This window comes from Monodelphis domestica, chromosome 8 (genome assembly GCF_027887165.1).
Source record: "Monodelphis domestica isolate mMonDom1 chromosome 8, mMonDom1.pri, whole genome shotgun sequence".
Lineage (NCBI taxonomy): Eukaryota > Metazoa > Chordata > Mammalia > Didelphimorphia > Didelphidae > Monodelphis > Monodelphis domestica.
Genome location: NC_077234.1, coordinates 130,962,513 through 130,981,425, shown reverse-complemented (window position 1 = coordinate 130,981,425; position 18,913 = coordinate 130,962,513).

Genomic DNA, 18,913 nt, shown 5'->3' with positions numbered 1-18,913 from the left:
TCCTACTTTATCTCACCAGGATGAGACCTTCACTTCAGGCTCCTTAAAAACAATTTTCCAGTTTAGGCAGATGACTCCTTTGCTAGTGTCTTATCCACAGGATGATGGTCATCACAAGCCCTGTTTCATCTCATGAAAGCCTTGACATGAGAATACTCTTAACTACCTTGAACCCTTGACTGGTACAGATTGAACAGAATAGCAACTCAGTCTTCCTTATTACCTCCAGCTAGGAGGGACTTTTTCCTTCTTAATTTTTCACTAACCTTTATTTGGAATTCCCCTTTGCAGTTAGAGTTTAAATAGGTTAATGGTTCTGCTCATTTCACTCTGCATCAGTTCATTGAAGTTCTCCCAGTTCATATAGAATTCCTCCCTTTCATCAATCCACAACACAGTCCACCTTCAATTCCTGAGATTTTTGAAAACAGATATTTAGTTATAAATTTGGCATCAGTTACTAGGTTTAAATTCTGAACCCATTTCATTTTCCACCTGCAGAAACTGTATAGCTTCACTGATTTTGGGAAAGAAATATTTCATCTACTTTGTCTTTGCCTTGTGGATGTTAAGGCAGATGTCTCCCAGTGCAAAGTACACTGTGAAAGTTTTGTAGTATTCTAGGGTTTGACGTAACTAGTACATCACCTGCACAGAGGAGCATTTGGATAATTTAGCCATCATTAAGGCACCACATCTTTCAGAATCTCTTCAAGTGATTGGTTTGTTAGGCCAACTAAAGTAATAGTCACAAATCTGTTTTAAGTGGTGTCTATAAATACATTAGACAACACCAGAGCATCCCTTTTCTAGAATCCCAATTGTATATTTATCTTATTTTATTTTATTTTAAATTTTATTAAGTCAATTTAGAACATTATTTCCTGGTTACAAGAAGCATATTCTTTCCCTCCCTCCCCTCACTGCAGCCTTCCCATAGCCAATGCACAATTCCACTGGATATTAAATGTGACCTTAATCAGAACCTAGTTCCATGTTTTTGATGTTTGAACTAGGATGATCATTTAGAGTCTAAATGCTCAATCATATCTCCCTCGATCTATGTAATCAAGCAGTTTTTTTTCTTTGGTGTTTCTACTCCCACAATTTTTCCTCTGAATGTGGATAGTGGTTTTTCTCCTAGATCCCTCCAGGTTGTTCAAGATCACTGCATAGCCACTAATAGAGAAGTCCATTACATTCAATTGTACCACAGTGTATCAGTCTCTGTGTACAATGTTTTCTTGGTTCTGCTCCTTTCATTCTTCATTAGTTCCTCACGGTTGTTCCAGTTCACATGGAATTCCTCCAGTTTATTACTCCTTTGAGCATAATAGTATTCCATCACCAAAATATAACACAATTTGTTCAGCCATTCCCCAAATGAAGGGCATCCCCTCATTTTCCAATTTTTGGCTACTACAAAGAGTTCAGATAAGAATATTCTTGTACAAGTCTTTTTCCTTATTATCTCTTTAGGGTACAAACCCAGCAGTGCTATGACTGGATCAAAGGGCAGACAGTCTTTTAGCACCTTTTGGGCAGAATTCTAAATTGCCCTCCAGAATGGGTTCAATTCACAAATTCACCAGCAATGCATTAATGCCCCAACTTTGCCACATCCCCTCCAGCATTCATTATTTTCCAATGCAGTCCTGTTAGCCAATCTGCTAGGTGTGAGGAGATACCTCAGAGCTGTTTTGATTTGCATCTCTCTGATTATAATAGATTTAGAACACTTTTTCATGTGCTTATTAATAGTTTTGATTTCTTTAACTGAAAATTACCTATTCATGTCCCTTGCCCATTTATCAATTGGAAAATGGCTTGATTTTTTTTTGTACAACTGATTTAGCTCTTTATAAATTTGAGTAATTAGACCTTTGTCAGAGGTTTTTGTTATTAAGATTGTTTCCCAATTTGTTGCTTCCCTTGTAATTTTGGTTGCACTGGTTTTGTTTGTATAAAAACTTTATAATTTGATGTAGTCAAAATTAGTTATTTTACATTTTGTGATTTTATCTAACTTTTGCTTGGTTTTAAAATCTTTCCTTTCCCAAAGATCTGACATGTGTACTCTTCTAAGTGTTCATCTAATTTACTTATCGTTTCCTTCTTTATATTCAAGTCATTCACCCATTCTAAGTTCATCTTGGTGTAGGGTGTGAGATGCTGATCCAAACCTAATATCTTCCATACTGCCTTCCAATTTTCCCAGCAGGTTTTATCAAATACTGGATTTTGGTCCCCCAAAGCTGGGATCTTTGGGCTTATCATAGACTGTCTCGCTGAGGTCACTTACCCCAAGTGTATTCCACTGATCCTCCTTTCTGTCTCTTAGCCAGTACCATATTGTTTTGATGACCACTGCTTTATAGTATAGTTTCAGATCCAGGGCTACCAGGCAACCTTCCTTCACATTTTTTTTTCATGATTTCCCTGAATATTCTTTATATTTTGTTCTTCCAAATGAACTTTGTTATGTTTTCTTTTTTCTAATTCAGTAAAAACGTTTTTGGGGAGTTTGATGAGTATGGCACTAAATAAGTAAATGAGTTTTAGGTAGGATGGTCATTTTTATTATGTTAGCTTATCCTACCCATGAGAAGTTAATATTTTTTCAATTGTTTAGATCTAGTTTTAATTGTGTAGAAAGTGTTTTGTAGTTGTGTTCATACAGTTCCTGTGTTTGATTCAACAGATTCCTACATATTTTAAATTGTCTAGGGTGATTATAAATGGAATTTCTTTCTAATTTTTGCTGCTGAGATGTGTTGGAGATATATAGAAATGAAGATGACTTATGTGGGTTTATTTCATATCCTGCAACTTTGCTAGAGTTGTTGATTATTTCCACTAGCTTTTTGGTTGATTCTCTAGGATTCTTTAAGTAGACCATCATATTATCTAGAAAGAGGGATAACTTGGTCTCCTCATTGCCAATTTTAATAACTTCAATTTCTTTTTCTTCTCTAATTGCTACTGCTACTAGTAGTTCTAGTAGTAGTAAACACTACTGCTAGTGTTTCTAGTACAATGTGAAATACTAGATGTGATAACGGGCATCCTTGTTTCACTCCTGATCTTATTGGGAATGGAATTAGTTTATCCCCATTTCAGATGATGTTTGCTGATGGTTTTAAATAAACACTGTACATTAATTTTAGAAAAGGACCTTCTACTACTATACTCTCTAATGTTTTCAATACAAATGAGTGTTGTATTTTGTCAAAGGCTTTGTCTGTGTCAATTGAGATAATCATGATTTTTGTTGGATTGCTTGTTGATATGGTCAATTATGTGGATGGTTTTCCTAATATTGAACCATCCTTATATTCCTGGTATAAATCCCACCTGATCATAATGAATAACCCTCATAATCACTTGCTTGAGTCTTTTTGATAATATCCTATTTAAGATTTTTGCATCTATGTTCATTAAAGAGATTGGTTTGTAGTTTTCTTTCTCCATTTTTGACCTGCGTGGCTTTGGAATCAGTAATATATTTGTGTCATAAAAAGGAATTTGGTAGAACTCCCTCTTTGCTTATTATGTCAAATAGTTTGTATAATACTGGGATTACTTCTTCTTTGAATGTTTGATAGAATTCACTTGTGATTTCATCAGATCCTGAGGATTTTTTCTCAGAGGGTTCTTTGATGGCTTGTTCACTTTCTTTTTCTGATATGGTATTATTTAAGAATTCTATTTCTTCTGCTGTTAAACTAGGCAATTTATATTTTTGTAAATATTCATTCATATCATCTAGATTGCATATTTATTACCATATAATTGGACAAAAGAGTTTTTAATGATTTCTTTGATTTCCTCTTCATTAGAGGTGAGGTATTCCTTTTCATCTATGATACTGTTAATTTGCTTTTCTTCTTTCCTTTTTTATTAGATTGACCAGTACTTTGTCCATTTTGTTTTTTTTCAAAAGACCAGTTTCTAGTCATATTTATTAATTCAATAGTTCTTTCACTCTCAATTTTATTAATTTCTTCCTTAATTTTTAGGATCTCTAATTTAGTTTTCATCTGAGGATTTTTAATTTGTTTTCATTCAAGTTTTTTGATTTGCATGACCAATTCATTGACCTCTGACCTCCCTAATTTGCTAATATATGAACTCAAGGATATAAATTTCCCCCTGAGTACTGCTTTGGCTGCATCCCATAGATTTTGAAAGGGTGTCTCAGCATTGTCATTTTCTTCAATGAAATTATTAATTGTTCCTATGATTTGTCCTTTAACTAACTGGTTTTGGAGAATCGTATTATTTAATTTCCAATTAATTTTTGATTTGGCTCTCCATGTACCTGTACTGATTATTATTTTTATTGTATTATGATCTGAAAAGGCTGCATTTATTATTTCTAATTTTCTGCACTTGTTTAGTATGTTTTTATGCCCTAGTACATGGTAAATCTTTGTGAATGTATCATGTGCTGCTGAAAAGAAGGTGTATTCCTTTTTGTCACTATTTCTTTTTCTCCATATGTCTATTCACTCTAATTTTTCCAAGATTTCATTCACATGTCTTACCTCTTTCTTATTTATTTTTTAGGGTTGATTTATCTAAATTTGATAGCAGTAAATTCATGTCTCCCACTAGTATAGTTTTACTATCTATTTCCTCCTTCAACTCCACTAGTTTCTCCTATAGAAATTTGGATGCTATACTATTTGATGCATACATGTTGATTACAGATATTTCCTCATTATCTATACTGCTTTTTATGAAGACATAGTTATCTTCCCTATCCCTTTTAATCAGATCTATTTTTGCTTTGGCTTTGTCAGATATCATGGTTGCAACTCCTGCCTTCTTTCTCTCAGTTGAGACCCAATATGTTTTGCTCCAACCTTTAATTCTAACCTTGTGAGTATCTACCCACTTCATGTGTGTTTCTTGTAGACAATATATGGTAGTAGGATTTTGGTTTCTAATACACTCTGCTATTTGTTTTCATTTTATGGGTGAGTTCATCCCATTCACATTCAAAGTTATGATTGACACTTCTGTATTCCCTAGCATTTTGATATCCTCTCCCAGTTCTGTCCTTTCTTCTTTTGTTGTATCCTTTTAAGCCAGTAGTTTGCTTTTAATCAGTGCCCCTAATCCCCACCCTTAATATGCTTCCCTTTCCCCCCCTCCCTTTTTGTTCCCCTCTTCTTATTTTTTAATGTTTATTAAGTTCCCTCCCTCCTCTATTTCCCTCCCTTTTTGTACTCCCTTCCCCCCAACCCCTAATTTTTTCTTCTCTTTTTCCAGGTAGGGTAAGATAGGATGCAATGCCCCAATTGATCTAGATGCTCTTCTCTCTCAGAACTGATTTCAGTGAGAGTAAGGTTTAAGTATTACCTAATAGCACTCCCTTCCTCTCCTTCTTTTATGTGTGATAAAGATTATCATATTTATCTTATTTCTTCAAGTATCTCTTCATGCCATCCTCAATTCCCCCTCCCTTTTTCTTTTTTCTCATATCATCTTATACCACTTATTTCCCAAATCTCTTCCTGTGAATGGTTCTTCTAATTACTATAATAGTGAATATAATTTTTGAGAGTTACAAATAACATTTTCCCCATATGTTAATATAAATAATTTGATCTTATTGAAGACCTTAAAAAAGAAAGTTTGAATAAAAAAAAAACTTTTTCCATTTTCCCTCTTTTTTTTATTTACCTTTTCATGTTTCTCTTGATCCTTGTGTTTGGATATCAAACTTTCCTCTTAGTTCTGGTCTTTTCTTTACAAATACATGGAAATCTTTTTTTGTTGAATGCCCATACTTTCCCCTAGAAGTATATAGTCAGTTTTGATGGGTAAGTGATCCTTGGTTAAAGACCCAATTCTCTTGCCTTTCTGAATATCATATTCCAAGCCTTGTGGTCCTTTAGTGTGGAAGCTGACAGATCTTGTGTAATCTTGATTAGTGCTACTTGATATCTGAATTGATTCTTTTTGGCTTCTTGTAAAATTTTCTCCTTACTTGGAATCTCTTCAATTTGGCAATTACATTCCTGCGGGTTATCTTTTGAGGATTTAGTGTAGAAGGTGTTCTATGAACTCTTTCAATATCTATTTTGCCCCCTTTTTCAACAACATCAGGGCAGTTTTCTTGTATAATTTCTTGTAGTTTGATGTCAATGTTTCTGTTTATTTCTGGGTTTTCAGGTAGACCAATGATTCTCAAATTGTCTCTTTGTGATTGGTTTTCCTGATCTGTCCTCTTGTCAGTGAGATACTTTATGTTTTCTTCTATTTTTGTCAGTCTTTTGACTTTGCTTTGTTAATTCTTGCAGTTTTGCAAGATCATTGGTTTCCAATTGCCCAATTCTGGTCTTTAAGGCCTGGTTTTCTGCTATAATCTTTTGATTTTCTTTTTAAGTTTGGTCTATCCTGCTTTTTGTGGCCTTGTCCTTTAAACTGTTATTTTCTTTTTGAACTACTTTGTACTCTTCTTGCCAAAGGCTTCCATCTGTTCGATAAGCTCCAATTGAAATTATTCAAGAGTTTGTGGCCAATTTCCATTTTTTTGGAAGGTTTTGGTGCATTTATTTGAATTTCTTCTTCTATTTCCTCTGTAGCATGAGTTTTTCCTCCATAAAAATTATTGAGGGTCAAACCCTTCTTCTTGTTTTTCTTGGTTTGGGGAAGTTGTTCCTGTGCACTGTTTGCCATCATTATGGTGGTTTTTCCTTCCCTTTACAGTCATAAATCTGAGTGAGGACAGCATACTCTCTGTGTATGGAGCTAAGGATAAAGGATTTTGCCTGAGGCTAGCTCTTGAATCCCTTCATCTTCTATTGTTTTCTGCCCTTATCTGTGTTATCTCCCTGTGGGTGACCATAGTCTGCGCTCTTCAGCCTCTCAGTGATAGGTCTTTGGTGGACTTAGCTGTCAAGGACCTAGAGGTGCTCCTCACTTGCTCTAGAGATGCCCCTCACTCACTCACTGAATCTAGCATGCACTGGCTCTGACTCTAACTCCTTAGGTTGGGTGGGGGCATGTATATCAGCTCATTTTTGGTGGAAGCTTTTTCATCCCCTTGTAGTATGGAAATGCCCAAATCCCATGTACCTTCAATGTTACACTGTACTGTAGAGTCCCTTAGTTCATATGAATTTTTTTGTTTTGGGTTTTTTTGGTCTTTTGAGGTAGTCTATATTGGTAGGTGCTGAGGAAAGGAAGAGTCTTGTATCTAGACTGCTGCCATTTTTGCCCAGAAAGTCATAGAATCCTAGCTATATATTGTTCACTACTGAGTAGTCTCACCTATTATCCTAAACCAAGTAAAATTATCTATCTAGCATTCAGTATTATAATAAAAGTGGATAATCTGAGTGGAACTATATCTAGTTGTGGTAACTGGATACTCTGGTTTGTGACTAGAGAGCAGCTAGGGGGAACCTTTAGGAATGCCTCTTTGTTATGGAGATAGAGGTATCTCTGAGAGATATATGGAGAGATAGAGAGATGCAGAGATGCTGATAGAGGTGTTGCTCTGGAGCTGCCTATTTATCCTTAATGGCTAATAAATCAAACTATTTCCTACCCTCTGCTCTTCACCTCCCAGTCTTCCACCTAAATCATCCTGCCCCTTTTCCCGTCCCCCCTGTTGTCAGCCACCTTTTCTATGTAACTCAAAGGTGAACTGTGAGATTTAGTGATGTTCTTGTTCTCTTTCTTAGGCAAGGAGGTTTATTGGGTTAGATAGGACAGGATGGGAATTGAGGTGAGGGGGGTGAGGTTTGTCTCTAATCTACAAAAAGAATTAGGAGGGTGTGGGAAATGTCAGTCCAACCATAGCTGTGACACTGAGACAGCCAGAGAGATGGAGGACAAGTATATTTCTTCTTTTCTTCTTTCTTTAGTCAGATCATGTCTGCTTGAGTAATTTAAGTCCAGACTCTTTGACAGAGCCACAAAGATCTCTCTCTGCCTATATCAGGAAAAGCCAGTCTCTTTTGGTCAGGAATCGAAAGAAGAGGTTTCTCCCTTAGTCAGTAACCCCAGAGAGAGAGAATTAGTTCCTCCCTTCTGGCCAGGCTCCCAACTGCCTCTCCTCAGAACATTTCATTTGGAATCTTCACCTTGATTTTGCAGATCAGGTCCCCAGCTTTGTTACTTGCATGCTTGTCTTGTCTTGCAAAACCTCTCTTTCTTCATGTCTTTTCCACAGTATGTTTACAAATCTTTACTGAAGTTATATCACTATTTATACTGATAAAATGTAATTTAGTAATTATTTTTGCTGTATACTTTTTTGACCCTGAAGAACCTAACGGAGGAGAGGAAGAAATTTTAATGGCTGGACAGTGTTGTCCTGTCCAGGCCTTAATTTTCTTTCATTAACTTTGAATTTTAAAGCAAAAAAGATGAGATGAGTTTGGAAGAATCTAACTTATAAATTGGAAATTTAGTGCAAGGATTAAATACCATTCATATTAGTGTCTTTCTTTACAATGCCTTTTTTATCCCCATATGCCCCCTTCCCTGACCTGACTCTTTCAGAAATTCTCATCTCCTCACTTACCCCTTTAACATCCACCCAGGACTGAAATCAAAAGTCAGTCCTGGACACTCTCAAGATTTGCAGCAGACTAGGTTTGAAAATAAGAGGATTCTTAAATTACCCGGAGCCTCCAAAATCACCTCATGCTGGAGAGAGAACAAAGTTGTTAGAGTAGGTTTCTGACCTCTCCCTTAACAACATGATTGTAATGTGAGACATAGCCTTATATCCTATGCAACCAAAGAATTTCATTAATAATTTACCATTAAAATTCAGTGGAAATAAAATATAATGCATAATTTTCCCTAATATAAAACATAATTTCTCATGGAGGAGTGTGGAGACAAAGTTAGATTTGGAATCAAAGGTCCTGAGTACAAATATATCTTCTGTCATTCAATGGAATTTGGGCAAGTCAGTTAACATCTTTTTGTTTTTAAACCCTTACCTTCCATTTCATAATCAATATGGTGTATTGGTTTTAATGTAGAAGAGCAGTAAGGGCTAAGCAATGGGGGTTAAGTGACTTGCTCAGGGTCACACAGCTGGGAAGTGTCTGAGACCAGATTTGAACCTAAAACCTTTTGTCTCTAGGCCCAGTTCTCAAACCACTGAGCTACCAACTGTCCCCCAGCTAACATCTCTTAATCTCAGTTCCCTTGTTGATAAAATTAAGGGATTGGATTAATCAATCTCTAAAGATCTTTCCAACTTTGTGACTTTGATCCTGTCATCTCTCAATATCATTATCTGCAAAGTTTTAAGTCAGATTAATATTTTAGATCTAAAACCTTAACTGAAAGCTTTATGTTTATATATATTTAGATTATATGTTAAATCAACATGTCCCCGGAACTAGGTTTGTTTTATTTTGTCTTTTAAAAACTATAGGAAGACTATCTTGAAAATATAACAAAGAACAAGCCTATAATCTACAGAATTTTCAGGCTGTCTTTAGGATCTATTTATTTCTGTTAGTACTATAATTATAATACTCTCTTAAACAGAAGAGTCTGAGTTTTTTGGGTCTCTGAAGGCAGTATTAAAAGAGGCTGCCATATTTAGTACTCATACTGTATATACACAATGACCTCTTGGGAAGGTAGAGGGCATACGCAATATAAAAATCTATGCAAATTTAAACATACAAAATTAATATTCTTTAGAAATATCAAAATATGTCTCTAGATCAGTGAGATTTTTGAGGGCATGGTGGGCACTTTCAAGGGAAGGTTCCAGAACTGTGATTTCATGAGATATGGAAAATCCCTTCACCAAAGCATACAACAAATTATTTGTTTCTTAGAGAAGTGCCTGGAGCTTTAATATCTTAAGCAAAAATACCATTATATTAGATAAATTAAACTGAAATAAACAAACCTGACTGAAATTTTTTCCTTCTATTAAACTTAATATCTCATTCATTACTTTTGAATTATTTTTTTAAAGCATGAAGTTCTTCATGAGTGTATTCAGTGAAGGAGCTGCCATTTATATATATCCTGCTTTAGGGCACCTATTCAACTAACACAAAACATGCAGCTTACTTCAAGGTCACTTTGCTGCTGCTCCCAGTGCAGATCAGTGCTTCGTAAGGGTATCTACTTCATTGCTCTTTCTCTCCATTTATGCACTGTTCTACTATCACTCAAATAATGATTCCTCTCTCTTTTTTATGTTCAATTATAATACCAATATTAGCTATGAGAATCTGCTAACAAGGCTTATCCCCAGAGATGATTACTTCTAATAATAATGTAAATAAATGTTACTAATGGCTTTTAAAAGACTGAATTTAGGGCGCAACTCCTTGTCCTGTAAATAGTAACATCATTTGAAGATAGGTAAATAGCAGGCTTTTATAAGGACACTCAAAGGTGGCCAATTAACACTGGGAAGAAAAACATGTTTGTCCTTGGACGCCACCATGGATCTGAAAAAGTGAACATAAGATGTTTCTGAAGCATGTAATATGGTAATTGTACAGAATATGCACTTTCTGCTTCAAGACAAGTGTGTAAGGCAGAGGCAACAAGGAGCTCTTCACTCCTTACCCCCAACCAAATATTGCATCTCTTATGACCCAAAGTAGAAAAGGCAGCTCTGTGCAGTGTCCATGAGATGGCACAATCGCAGGTAAATCTTTAATTTTTCCTAAGAGATGGTTCTCAGGAAAGGGGACGAGAAAAGTTACATGTAATACTATGGTGATGTAAAAAATTTTAAAATATTAATAAAAATTTTAAATGAAAATCAACATAGAAGTTTTGTCCAAGCAAGACTTCAATTTAATGTTACTAAACTACACTGTGAAAAAGCAAACAAACATGTAAATCTTTTCAATAATACTGTGACATTTCTCTATTCTTTATAAAAAGCAAACAACTTTGTAATAAAATAAATGAAAAGGGTCTCATTGATAATCTAAATATTGCTACATTTAAATGTATAGGTAACAACTTTGAAATATGTGATAACAAATAAGGAATGATTTTAAAAATCAAGACCTTGGAGAAAGCCCTAGCCCAGTCTTATTTAGAGAAAGCATGATAAAATGTGCTGAATCTACTTTACTATTTGTTTCCTATGTGCTCTTGGTTAAATCATTTCCTACCATAATCTAAGGTTCCTCATCTGTAAAATGAAGGGCTGAGATTAGATGGCTTCTGAGGCTCCTTCCAGTCAGCCTCAATTTCTTCATGTGTATAATGAGATAGAGATGGACCACAGGATCTCAATGGTCCCTTCTAATTCTAAAGCTCATGATTGTATGACTTGATTTTCAGATGGCAGCTTTAACAAATGTAGCAGAGAATTCTCATCTTGACCTGGGATTCCCAGCCAAGTCAGTACATGATGATGCAAACCCTCATCTAAAAGTGATTCAAATTCAATTAATAAATTAATTGAATGAATAAATGCTTAAGCTTTCCTAACTTTAATTAGGTTTAATGAGTTATAGATTTTCTTCAGAGATGTTTCTTAGGGGGGCTTAAGATTTGAACCCAAGCTCTCCAGACTCCATACCTGGCACTCTATTCATTTAGCCACCTTAAGAAAAGTCCAAAATAGGTGTGTTGAAAGGTGAGAGAACTGAAGTCATAAAGGCTACACACCAACAACCAATACATACCCGCACGCTTCAATATACATAATTTGCTCTAAAATTTTTCATTCAAATTCCTTTGAAATTCTTTCCTTGCTGATCTATGACAGCAGTTTAGTAAAGAAAATCATCGCTCCCCTTTTTTCAATGATAAATTGAATCTTTTTCCCCTTAGTAGTAGGTAATATAGTGCAATGGAAAGAATTCTAGATTTGGAGTCTTCTTGACATTGAATCTTGTGGGGAAAATTGAGCTTAAATCATGAAGGAAATGTTTTGTGACTAGTGTTCTTGCTATGCTATTTGGGTAAATGTGTTTTCTAAAGAACTAAGTGTATTGGTTAATTGTTAAGAGGAATCATGCTACTGGGATTCCTGAGCTAATGTTGGGTGGAGAGCTGCCCATATAACTCTGGAAGTAATAACAGCAGCCTCTCTAGGGATCTAATATGTCAGTGCCAATGTAAACTGCAGAGAGTGAACCCAAAGGCAGTCTTATGCATGGTACTTTTACAATCAAACAAAGACGTTTTCTACCTAGGCACTTAAAATAGCATCTGGCATGTGACATGTGGCCGTTATTTGCTATCATTCAGGCATTTCAATCATGTCCAACGGTTTGGAATCTCATTTGGGGGTTTCTTGGCAAAAATACTGGAGTGGTTTGCCATTTCCTTCTCCAGCTCATTTTACAGAGGAGGAAACTGAGGCAAACAGGGATAAGTGACTTGCACATAAGTGCTAAATAAATGTTATGTGATTTACCTACTTGTCTTTGTGAAACTTGTTTTTTTATGTTTAGAATTCTTAAGCATTTTAAACAAAATTTTGTAGGACTACAAAACTATGCAGGCAGTATTCTGATTGTCCATATGAGAGAGTAGAAGAGGTCTGACCTTATCTCCACAAAAACATGGACTTTCAGAGCTGAAAGTGATCTTAGCCCCAACAATTAACTTAGCTTTGTGACCTTGAGAAAGTAGCTTTACTTCTCTTGGTCTTTATTTCTTCATCTATAAAATGAGAGAAATGAGGGGCATTTGGCAGCAGAGAGTGAAAGGCAGCTAGGTAGCACAGCTGATAGAGGGTCAAGATTGTAATCAGGAGGACCTAGGTTCAAATATGACCTCAGACTCTACCTAGCTGTGTGACCCTGGGGGAGTCACTAGACCCTGATTGGCTAACCCTTACCTTTCTTCTACATTAGAATTTATATTGCTATCAATTGAAAGACAGAGTGTGTTTTTAAAATAAAATGAGAGAAATACATTTCTTTCAAAATCCCTTCTTTGCTTTCAGGATCCTCATTACCTCATTGTCTCACATTTATTCAGCATTTTAAGGATTACAAAAAGTTTAGAACAATCCTAGGAGATAAGCAGGATTATTTTAGCAAACTATAGCTAACATAGATTGAGGCTTGCTGACATCATATAACTAGTAAATAACTCGGGATTTGAAGCTGGCACTTCTGATTCTTTGACATGTACAAAGCAAGCATGGAAAGCTGAGCATTTTTCTATATAGAAGAACAAGAGTCTATGGGTTCAACCCAAAAAAATGATAATTAGATTGTTTTGCCATCTGGCAAGTCAGGGGAGGGGGTGAAAAAGCCTTAAAAAGAAAAAAAAATTGGGTTTTATTCACCTGTCTTAACAACATACAACAACTAAGATTTATTAAATATCTCTTATATACAGAATATCCTTCTTGGTGTCAGGGGAGATGAAAAGATTAAATCAAAATTAGGACTCAAAACCCAAGAAACTCTATTTTTTAATGCTTAAAAAAGTTGGACTAGCACCAGACTTCAGAGAATCTCAAATTACTACCCAATAACAAGAATGCTACTGAATTTTCATATTCTAATCCTCCCAAGGCTCCCATAGAATAAAGAATATAAAAGGCATTAAAATGTATTTTAAAAAGCTAATCTCCAAATAACTTCATTAGCATATATGCATTTTCTGCCAACTAAAGACCTGAGTTCAAGATTTCAAAGCATCAGAGCTGAAAGGGACTTTCAAATCAAACCCAAACCCCCATTTTATAACCTAGGAAACTGAGGCCCAGAGGTACTAAATGACTTGCCTCAGGGTCACACAGCTAGTAAGTGTCTGAGGCAGGATTTTCATTCAGGTCTTCTTGACTCCAAGTCCAAAACTCTGTCCACTACTCAACCTTTTCTATTCCTTTTGTAACTGCTTGATAATCAAATCCTGACAGGCATCAGACAGGCCTGGTTTGCATTAAGTGTTTGTGCTCATGGTAACCATAGTAACAGTCACTGGAAAGCAAAGGAAATGGAAATTCTCAAGGAAAGATCATGGCAAGTAAGTGACATTGAAATTGATTCCCTCCCCTTTGGGTGGGGAGAAAGTCCACTAATTTAACATCAAATCACTCTGAAACACAAACAAACAAAGAGTTTCTCCATAAAATCATTAGATAATCATTAAAGCTACAACAGCATAAAAGGAAGAACTTATTTTTAATAAGTTTGCATGAATACCAATTGTAAATAGGATCTCCAACATTTTTTGGAAAAACATAAACATTTCTGTCCTGTCAAATGATATTCTTATTTTTTTTCCTAAAATTTAACTTTTAGAACTAAATTGATCAAAACTAGAGTTGATTTTAAACTTCAAATGTTAATAATGGAGTTCACAAATTCTCCCTTAGTGGGATTTACTCAATGAAGCCCATAATCCTTTTCTACCTCAAAGATAATTAACTGTAATTTGAGATGGAAAAAAAAAACAGGCAATTGACGTCAATAGAAGACAATGAGGGCTAGGGCAGAGGACTGATTATCAAGATATAATATTAAGATGCAATTGAGATGGGTAGGAATAAAAAAACAAAAAAAAATTTCAGCTGAAGTCAGTACACGTTTATTTTTAATTGTAATGGAAGCTAATCCTCCATTCCATCCATACACACCAACTGGAAAATTCCTTAATATTCACTTTACTTATTTGTAATGGAATAGATATTGAGGACCAGGCTCTAAAGCATGCTAAGATTTGCCCTTCATGGAAAGAGCAGAGGCAGATATTTCCGAACCTGATTCCAGACCATCTCTGAGCTGCCTTCCTGCACTTGTTTTCCAGAAACTCTGGATGCTCATAGTCAGAACCACCAGTTTTGAGCCACTCTGCTTTCTGAAAGCCAGGTTGGAGAGGTTTCCTCTCCCCTTGTCTGTGTATTATTCAGCTGAGCAGCTTGCTACTCCAAAGTAAAAACCAAAGCTAGGACCAGGATCTGGGAACTAGGATGAATCGGAACTGAAGTGTTAACAATACCAGGTAGCATATGTTTCACTAGAAAATCTTTGAGCATGGTAGAGGCAATTGCTTTCTAGAAAGCCCAGGTGATATAGTGGATAGAACATTGAACTTGGAATCAGGAACACTCATCTTCATAAGTTAAAATCAGTCCTCAAACACTTACTACCTATATGACCCTGGGTAAGTCACTTGACCCTATTTGCCTCAGTTTCCTCATCTGTTAAGTGAAGTAGAGAAATAAATGGCCAATTACTCCAATATCTTTGTCAAGAATATCCCAAATAGGGTGGTGAAGAATCTGACACAGCTAACTGAACAAAAGACAACATAAATATGATTAGATTTTATGAAGCTCAGTGGTGTAATGGATAGAAACATGGGCATGATATCAGAAAAAAACTGATTTTCTCTTGTTCAAATGTGACCTGAGACAGTTACTGGATTTTATTGGATTTTCTGTTATTGTTGTCATTGTTAAGATCTGTCTTTATATTTTTACATGTTAATAATGGTTTTTAATAACGGTTTTCTGATATTTTGCAAACCATGTTCTCTCCTTCTCTTCTACCACTCCCTCCTCCCCAAGTCAAGAAGTAATATGATGTAAGTTGTACATATATCATATAATATATTTTTCATGTTTTATTGTGAAAGAAGACACATATCACTTACACTAGAGAAAAATTCATGAAGAAAATAAAATGAGGAATGATATGCTTCAGTATCTTTTATTGTTGTATGACTGAGAATCATAGAATACTAAAATATCCAAAAAATTTTAATTGGGATCATCCAATGGGTAATAAAAAGGAGGATGATGAACTTGAAAAAGCTGTGGTATATATTACAATCAAGAAATTACAAAGAAGAAGCAGTATAAAATATATCTCTGAAGAAATATATGAGTGAAAAAGATAGGTGACATATAATTGGCTCACTTAGTATTCTCTTGAAAGAGAAAAAAGCTTCCATAATTTTTGATGCACCCTTTCTGATCTACTTATGGGAGGATAGACAAAGGTGGACATGTATGTATGGATTGCTCCCCACCTACTGTCACTGGATGGAATTTCCTTATCAATGAGATTACAAAGTCATTTAAGATTAATTGACACTTTTATAAATTACTAAGTCAATCAGGAGACATGACCAGTATAAGTAAGCCAATCTGGGGAGATTCCTATTTCCTTTCTATCCCCTACTTGTCTTGCTTATAATAGTTAACTACATTAAAAGATCCTATAGTAGTTTATTCAAACATAATTGAGTTATTGAACATTCAATCAGCTAAACTTTTAATAAACAACCACTATGTGCCAGGTTCTATGCTAAATGCTGGGGATACAATTAATAAAAAGAAAGAATCTCTGCCTTCAATGAATTTATGATCAAGAGAGGGAGTCAACACACAAAATGAAGAAGGCGAGATGGGACATCAAAGAATGCCTGGCACTAGGGCATCTGGTTCTGTGTAGTTGAAACTAGACAGGATAGCAAATGGAAATGGAGTGAATATATAACATATAAGTTGTATACATTTTTGTTATTAAAATTGAATAATTAAAATCAGTGTACTGATAGCCTTCTTTTACCATTTTCTGATAATCTCTGAGATTGAGCTCAAAGTAAGGTTATCAAAGCATATAATTAGTTGTCACTCTTACTGAATACTGTCACACTGCTTTTCAAAATATTTGGACAAGTCTTCAGTCCAACCACCAATGTGATCAATTTGCTATTTCCTCATCACACTGGACCTTTAATGTTATGTATGTAGATATATAAAATATAAAATTTGTACAGATAAAAACTGTTTCCATTATTATTAGTGTTTAATGTACAGTTTCTATTTTTTCTTTCATATGTTGTACATTCATGTCCTTTAGACATTCCTTCTTTGAGAAGTGTGTAATTTTACTTGTAGATATATTTGTCAGTTCCCTATGGAATCTAGATATTAGAACTTATTCTCATGTATTGACTTCAACTGTAGTAAAGTCATAAGGAAAGTATTTTGAGTGTCCATTATGAGGGAGGATGAAAGCAGGGAGGAAGGGAGGGGGAAGGAAGGAAGGGAAGAAGGAAGGAAGGGAGAGACAGAGGGAGGTAGGGAGTGAGGGAGGAAGCGAGGGAGGGAGAGAGGGAAGGAGGCAGAGAGGGAGAGACACCAAAGGAGGAAGGGAGGAAAGGAGGAAGGGAGGAAGGAGGGAAGGAAGAAAGGGGTGAAGAAAGGAAAGAAGGAATGAAGGAATAAAGGGAGGGAGGGAGGGAGGAAAAGAGGGAGGGAGGAAAGAAGGAGAAAAGGAAAGGAGGAAAAGAGTAAAAGAGGAAGGAGGGAAGGAAAGGAGGAAAAGAGGAAAAGAGGAAAGTGATGGAAGATGGGAGGGAGGGAAGGAGGGAGGAAAAGAAACACCTACATACAGATATATCAAAATCTTAAGAAACAAGGGACCAGGCTAAGTGTTGAGGTTTTCTGAATTATTTGACAACCTGAGTAATGGCCACTTATGAAAAGAAGTGAATCAGTCTTAGTCATCCTTTTCCCTCCTTATGGATCATCTAATGAGTTTCTAGGCATAGAACTGAATTTAGACATTTGAAACCACTTGTTGCTCTTAAGCATAACTATAAATCAGATTAATTGAAACAGTCAAGGCAATGATTCCCAAAGTTTTAACTCACAAGGGTTTTAACCTTCATTTAATCTTTACTTTCTTATTTTTCATTCTTTTTATGTATTGCCTAAAGAAAAGAGCTATGATATATAGCAAATCTCATGGACTAGGCTATAAATCAGATCAAATTATGTCTTGCATTTGCATAGCACTTTGTGCTTTTCAAATCTATTGTCTCATTTGTTCTTCACAACAAGCTGTAAGATAAGAAGGTTTGGAATTTTTACCCCAGTGCACAAATTAGGAAAGTGAAACAAAAATTAGCTCACTTACTCAAGGACAGACACTAATCAATGATGAAACCAGAACTGCAATCAGGTCTCCTTAAACATATATTAGAAAAATTTCCACTATGCAGTGTTTTCACAATTTCATGATTACTATAAACAAAAGACTAGTACAATGTGCCTGCCCCAAGATAGAAGTATTAATTCTGGTCTCCAGCATCACAGAGATAGTAGCTACATAAGAAAAATAGTAATTTTTATATGGTTTCACTTTGTGACAGCAATACTTGTTTGTGTGTGTGTGTGTGTTTGTGTGTATGTGTGCATCTGCACACGTGCATGCATGTATGAATGTGTGGGCAAATACTTCTGCTGACACCTGGCTCACTTAAACATCTGATCTTCACTATATAAAAAATGGATAAGAGCTGCTCTTCCCATCTTTTGTTAGTTCTGTGTATGTTAAAGACTGAATTTCATACATTTGTTTCCTTTTTCTCTTTCAGTGTGTTTTTATACTATTGTTAAGAATGGATTTTACTTCAAGGAATATGAAAATGTTGTAGCTCTTAAGAAATAAATTTCAATGACTATTAGAGACATTGCAGTAGTTATTTGGTATAATTAAGTTAGGCATTCTAAGAATCATTTAAGCCTACAATGAAACAGGTTCCATCACAACAAATAACATGGGAAATTGAGGTAAAAATTTTTAAATGACAAATTATTGCTGCAAAACAGCCTAATTAATCCTCAGAAAACAAACATTAACCTTCAGAAGACCATGGCAGCTAGAGGAATTGCTACTGATTTTTATGCAATGTGACAGAACTCCTTGAAGTTGGAGGAACAGTGAGAAGACTGTTTTGGTTTTTTAAACGCACTAACCTTTGCTATAAAGAAAAAACAAAACTTGATAAAAACACAACAATACACAGACTGGAGTACTAAAGATTTGAAAAAGGAAATTTTTGTGAATGAAACTCACTTTCTCATTAAAGGATAAGTTAAACTCATTGTCCAAAATGTAGATGAGCCTATAACATTCATCGGATTATAAGACCCAAAGATATTTAGGAGATAGCTTAT